We start from the raw sequence: 7,495 nt of genomic DNA on the forward strand, positions 1-7,495 counted from the left end.
TTGAGCTTCATCTCTTCTCATGAACAATTAGATCACGAGAGTGGCAGTTGGTTATGTTGAGAGAGATTGAATCACCAAGAGATTGGGATTCAATCACCCATTTGCCATGGATCTATACCCATGATTGAGGAAGGTTTGACTAACATCAATTCATAAAAACTAACATCTCTGATCCCTAATGATCCTCTCTATCATTAATTCTCATTTCTTTTGCTTCTAGTTATTTGATTACCCATTTCCCAATCCCCTTCTACATTCTGTCTATTTACTACTCTTGTTATTTACATTCTGTTCATTTACTTCTTGCCATTTACTCTTATGTTCTTTAAATTTCTGCAACCTTTAATTCCTTGTAATTTATCTTTGATGTCATTTAAGTTTCTTGCACTTTAAGTTTCCGTCATTTACTTGCACTTTATTTCTATCTCCTAGTTCTTTACATTCTTTGCCATTTAATTTCCTATAATTATATTCAAAAATCAAAATGCTCATGAAATCAAAATTATGTTTGCTTGACTAAATTTACCAATTAACTAAAGTTGCTTAATCTACCAATCTCCGTGGGATCGACCTCACTCTTTGTGAGTTTTATTACTTGATACGACCCGGTATACTTGCCGGTAATTACGTGAAATCTTAATTTTACGTACCATTAGGCAACCAAAAGAGGTGACAACAGAAGGTACAAGGATGTAGTTACTCAAGGAATATGAGCAGTATTGAATTATAATCTAAGAAGTTACATATGTTAGGAAACTCAAAATTGGAATTATTGAGTGACAATAATTTAAAAGAGAAGATGGAGAGAAGCTTTGTAGTTGAAGCAATAAACCAGTGTACTCGAAGATCAAAGAGGCAGTTATGAGTGATTGGTGCGACATCTTTGAGGTCAAAATGTTAGGGTTCTTTAAAGCATTGATGACATTTATTACAAACAAAAATATGGAGGTTGCAGCATCATCCCCGTTCTTATTAAACCATTTCATAGAAGTAAGGAAATGGTCAACGAATGAGTCGAACAATTCACGAAGAAAGTGGATTGAGGTTATAGTGTTGCCCATACAAGCTTGAACCATTGAGAATATGACGCGGATTGGTGAGGTATGGGGGCGTGGTTGTTAAAGTTGCGGCGGAAGAACACTAGTGTTATATTTTCTTTAAAGTTCTTGTTGATGCTGGATTCACAATAACTGTGCAAGCATGTATGTGTGTAGTGGTAGATGGGGAGGAGTTCCAGATATTTGTGAAGGAATTGAGATCATCAAACACATACTCAGAGGGAATAGAGGAACAATGGAGACACAATCAGAAGGGTTGAAGAAAAGTGTGAAGGGTTGCTTGATATGATTAAAAGTAAGGATGCTAAACCTAAAAATGTCATGAATCCAGACATTGCAGCTGTGGTCAGGAATAGAATCGGTGTGGAAGATGAAGGGGTGTGGGAGTTATTAGGATTGGAAGCGAAAAAGTGAAAAACAAGAATGACGATCTCGAAGGTGCATGGTAAGAGAGAAGGTCCAAAGGCAATTGGGCCAAAAATGATAATTGTAGGAATGAGAGAATGAGGGTCTGTGACTCAAAGACCCAAATTTGTTCTTATGAAAGAGAAATAATAGAAGTAGTTGAGGAAACTCATTTGGGACAAGGGTGTGATTTAAATGAAAGTATTGTGAGATACACACTTCATAGAGGCAAGAAAGAGAATGGAAGGAGGAATTGTTGCAAACCTTATGAGGAATATTTCTTTGGACCTTTAAATCCACCAGGGTTTGAATTAGCAAGATAAGAGAATGAAGGGGCTACTGAAAATGAGAAATTCAAGGGAGATAAGGGCAAGGGGATAAGAGGTGAAGTGAAAAGAAGAAAAACCAAGAATAGAGTAGGAGAAAATGCAAAACAAGAGAGGAAAAAGAAAATTACAAAGAAGAAAAAAAAAGAAAAGTGATTAAGGAGGAACATATAAGCGACAAAATTGAGGAAATCATGTCCAGTGATGAAGATTGTAACACCTTAATACCCTAAGCCTTACCTTTACGCATAAAGTAAAGGACAACAAAGCATCACGGTAGTTCTAAAGCTCATATAGTAATATATAATCAAGGAATATAATACACTAGAAGTCCGATGAAGGAATAAAATTTCAAAGGCGTAGAAATAGAGATTCAAAAGCACGAAGTATTCACACACGATAACTGATGAGAGGATATTTTATACGCTTTTTGGCATCATTTTCATATAGTTTTTGTTATGTTTTGTTTAAGTTTTATTATAGTTTCATAGGTTTTAATACAAAATTCACATTTTTGGATTCTACTTTGAGTTTGTGCGTTTTACAATAATTTCAAGTATTTTTTGACTGAAATTGAGGAGTTTTGGCAAAGTCCAATTCAAAAGCAAGGAAAGCGTAGCAGATGCTGTCAGATTCTGACCTCTGTGCACTCAAACGAGAATTTTTGGAGCTACAGAGGTCCAAATGACGCGTTCTTAATAGCGTTGGAAAGCTAACTTTTAGAGCTTTCCAGAAATATCTAATGGTTTATACTTTTTTTGAAGGATTCTGCCAATTCTGAGCATTGAATGCCAAGGATCTATCCCCTAGCTGGTGTTCAACGCCAACCACCCCCTAGTGGGCGTTCAATGCCCAACACAAGCTTAAGGTAGCGTGGTTCACCTCCCATTCCTCAAAGTGGATGCCAAGCTCAGCCCAAGTACTCAACCAAAGTGGGCCCAAGGATAGATTTCGCACCTCTAGTCCATTCTATTATAATTTTGTACTTCTTAAGTTATTAGGTTATTATAAATATGAGAAGATCACCCTTGTTTATGATCTTATTCCCCCACTTTTACTTTCAAACATTATTGTACAGTATGAGAAACTGAACTACCTAGGTTAAGGTTAGGAGCTCTGCTGATTCTTATGGATTAATAATATCATTGTTCTATTTCAATCTATGCTTGATTCTATTCTAAGATGTATCTTCGTTCTTCTTCCTAATGAATTGGGAGTGTAACTTGACTATCATCTCTATTCTACATGGGTTATTGCGAGTCCTTGATGGGATAGTATTAAACCCCAAGCTTGATTATACATGTCTTAGACGACTAATCTACGACTTCGTTGGGGACTTGGAGACATCAGTTTAGCCAAGGTACGGGGGATTAGGGCCTTTGTGGTATTGGCTAGAATCAGGATGCAGCATTCTCTGATATGGAAGATCTGACATTGTCTGCGGCGCTTTGAGTATGATCACCAAGGGAATGGACTGCAGGAGCTTCATCCCCGTTTAGATTGGATGACCACTGACCTGACGTTTGATTTGAAGCAGATGAGATTAATGACCACTGATTTGGCGTTAATCACTTACAGCCTGCCGTGGAATGAATCATCAAAAGTTGAAGTAGACAGTGAGAAAAGTTAATCTAGAAGGAGGAAGCATCTCCAAAGCCTCAACGTTCTTTTATCATTGATTTCACACCTATCTAGTAATACTTTATTTATTCTGTCCTTATGCATTTTTCCACAACAACTATATTTTCTATCCACCTGACTAAGATCTACAAGATAGCCATTGCTTGTTCAAACCAATAATCTCCGTGGGATCGACCCTCACTCACCTGAGGTATTACTTGGACAACCCGGTGCACTTGCCGGTCTATCTGTGCGAAACTTGCGGAGTCAATTTCGTGCACCAAGTTTTTGGCGTCGTTGCTGGGGATTGTTCGAGTTTGACAAACTAGCGGACTATCTTGTTGCTTAGATTAGGTACTTTTTAAGGTTTAGTTTCTCTTTTTTTTGTGTCTTTTGTTTTCTTTTCGAAAAAAAATATTTATTTTTTCAAAACCTTTTCTTTTCTTTATTAATCTTGGTATTTTGTTTGAGTCTAGTGTCAGTTCTTAAGTTTGGTGTCCCGTCTGTTTTCATCATTTTCTTTAAATTTTCGAAAATTGTTCTTGAGTGTTCTTCTTGCTATTCAAGTTGTTCTTTTTTCTTTTCTTTCTTTGATCTTAAAATTTTTTAAGTTTGGTGTCTTTTGGTGTTTTTCTTTTTAATTTTTGAAAAACTAGAGTCTTTGATCTAAAAATTTTTAAGTTGGGTGTCTCTTAGTTGTTTTTCTCTTTCTTCATTAATTCGAAAAAATAAAAAAGTAAAAAATATTTCTTTTTCTTTCTTTAATTTTTGAAAATCTTGTTTCTTTTCTTATCTTGATTTAAAAATTTTTAAGTTTAGTGTTTTCTTATTAGTAAAGTTAAATTTTAAATTTCAAATCTTATCTTTTTCAAATATTTTTCAATTCTTGTCATATCTTTTTAATTTAAAACTTTTCTATCTTTTCTTCTTTTAAATTTTAATTTCAGATCTTTTTAAATCTTTACTATCTTTTCAAATCTTTTCATATCTTACTTTTTATCTTATCTTTCTTTTAATTTTTAAAATCTCAAATCTTTTTAAATCTTTTCAAATTTAATTTTCAAATTTTTTTTATTTAAATCCTATCTTTTAAAAAAGAAGTTAAGAGAGATCACCTTCTTTCTAAATCTTCATCTTATCTTTCTCTTTCAATTTTAAAACTTACCTAATTTACATTCTTTTAAAATCAAAATCTTTTCAATTTCAAATCTTTCCTTCTTTTTTTTTGAAAACACCTTTCAATTTTCAATTCCTTTTAGTTAATTTGCTTTTACTTTCCTTCTTGTTTTTCAAATTCAATAAACAAATAAAATAAAAAATAAAAATATTTTAATTCTAGTTTCTTTTTTTATCTCTTAAAATTCAAATTCTTCTACCCCTCTATTCGAATTCTTCTTCTCATTCTTCTACCTTCATTCTTCTTTCTTCTTTACATCTTACTGGGAGTTCTCTATACTTTGACATAGAAACTCCCATTCTCTTTCTTTCTCGTTATTCTTTTTTTTGTTTTTGAGCAGGAACAGAGATAAAGACGCTCTCTTTGATCCTGATCCTGAACCTGAGAGGATTCTAAGGAGGCGTTTACAACAAGTTAAAGCGCAACAATCCGGAGGAAACCTCACAGAACTTTTAGAACAAGAGCTGAAAGTACAAACATGGCAGCCAATCAGAATGATGGAAGAGATGCAAGGAAGGTTCTTGGTGACTTCGCTGTACCCACTTCTGACTTCTATGGAAGAAGCATCTCCATACCAGCCATTAGAGTAAATAACTTTGAGCTTAAGCCTCAGTTAGTCTCTTTAATACAATAGAATTGCAAATTTTTTGGACTTCCACAAGAAGATCTACATCAATTCTTATCTGAATTCTTGCAAATCTATGATACTGTTAAGACCAATGGAGTGGATCCTGAGGCCTACAGGCTTATACTTTTTCCTTTTGCTAGAGACAGAGCTAGGATATAGTTGCATTCTCAACCCAAAGAAAGCCTAGACTCTTGGAAAAAATTGGTCAACGCATTCTTTGCCAAATTTTTTCCACCTCAGAAGATGAGCAAGCTCAGGATGGAAGTTCAAACCTTCAGACAAAAAGAGGGTGAATCCCTCTATGAAGCTTGGGAAAAGATACAAGCAATTGATCAGGAGATGTCCTTCTGACATGCTCTCAGAATGGACTATCCTAGGTATCTTCTATGATGGTCTATCTAAGATGTCCAAGATGTCCTTGGACCATTCTGCTAGTGGATCACTCCACTTGAAGAAAAGGCCTGAAGAGGCACAGGAACTCATTGAAATAGTTGCAAACAACCAATTCGTGTACACTTCTGAGAGAAACCCTGTGAACAATGGGGTAGCTCAGAAGAAAGGAGTCTTGGAGGTTGATACTCTGAATAACATATTGGCTCAGAACAAGATCTTGACCCAACAGGTCAATATGATCTCTCAGCATTTGACCAGAATGCAGGCTATAGTTGGCAGCACTCAACACAACTCTTATGAAGGAGATGCTTATGATCCAGATCAACCCGTGATGGAGGAGATGAATTACATGGGAGAACCCTATAGAAACACCTACAAACCCTCATGGAGGAATCACCCCAATTTCTCATGGAAGGATCAACAGAAGCCTCAACAAGGCTTTAACAATAATCAAGGTGGAAGAAACCAGAATAGGTTTAACAGTAATAAACCATTCCCATATTCTCAGCAACATATGGAGACTTCTAAGCAGAGCCTCTTTGGCTTAGCAGCCATAGTTTCTGAACTCTCTAAGACCACTCACAGTTTCATAACAGAAACTAGGTCCTCCATCAGAAATCTGGACGTACAAGTTAGTCAGCTGAGTAAAAGAATCCCTGAGACCCGTCCTAACACTCTCCTAAGTAACACTGAAGTAAACCCAAGAACTGGGCGTTGAACACCCAAAGAGGAGCCATCCCTGGCATTGAATGCCAGTAAGGGAGTTCTTACTAGGTGTTCAACGCCCAAAGAAGAACCATCCCTGGCATTGAACGCCAGTAAGGGAGTCCTTACTAGGCGTTCAATGCCCAAAAAAAAAACCATACTGGCGTTGAACGCAAGTAAAGGGAAGAGAGCAAGGCCATCTCTGTAGATGTTGAAGCCAAATTTGAAGGGGATGCTCTAGCGTTGAACACTAGTAAGGGAGTCCCTATTGAGTGTTGAACGCCCAAAGAGGAGCCATCCTTGGCATTGAACGCTAGTAAGGGAGTCCTTACTAGGTGTTCAACGCCTAAAGAAGAACCATCACTAGCGTTGAACGCCAGTAAGGACAACGCCAGTAAGGGAGTCCTTACTGGGCGTTCAATGCCCAAAATGGCACAAAAGCTAGCATTGAACGCCAGTAATGAGGCAGTTGGGCATTCAACGCCCACTAAAAACTTCCCTATTGAAGAACTGAAGGCAACTATGGCTCCTGAGGAGACCATAGAAGTTCCATTGAATGCCTTGTTACAAATCATGGATTATGAAGATCACTCCTCCTCTGATGAGAACGAGGAAACTAGGGAAGAATAAGTTGCACGTTACCTAGAAGTCCTTATGAAGCTAAATGCCAAGTTATTTAGAACAGAGACATTAGAGGAAGAACCTCCAATGCTCACCAAGGAACTCAATGCCTTGGTTCAAAAGAAACTACCTCAAAAGCTGTCGGATCCTGGATGCTTCCTAATTCCTTGAAGCATAGGCACCATTACTTTTGAGAAGGCTTTGTGTGACTTAGGGTCAAGCATAAATCTCATGCCACTCTTTGTAATGGAGAGACTGAGAATCTTTGAGGTGCAAGCTGCAAGAATCTCACTGGAGATAGCAGGCAAGTCAATGAAAAAGGCATATGATTTAGTAGAAGATTTCCTAGTAAAGGTTTAAAACCATTACATCCCTGCAGACTTTATAATCTTGGATACTGGGGAAGACAAGTGTTCCGAAGGTTACCTGAAATAGGGAGGTCGATCTCGGACAAGATCTTCTAGACTGATCAAGGCTGCCGTGTCCAATTTGTTGGAATGGGAGGCGTTGTTGGTGCTCGTTCACCGGAGGGGTGTGGTACCTGCAAGAGACTCTGATGCTT

This window comes from Arachis duranensis, chromosome 6 (genome assembly GCF_000817695.3).
Source record: "Arachis duranensis cultivar V14167 chromosome 6, aradu.V14167.gnm2.J7QH, whole genome shotgun sequence".
NCBI classification, from domain to species: domain Eukaryota; kingdom Viridiplantae; phylum Streptophyta; class Magnoliopsida; order Fabales; family Fabaceae; genus Arachis; species Arachis duranensis.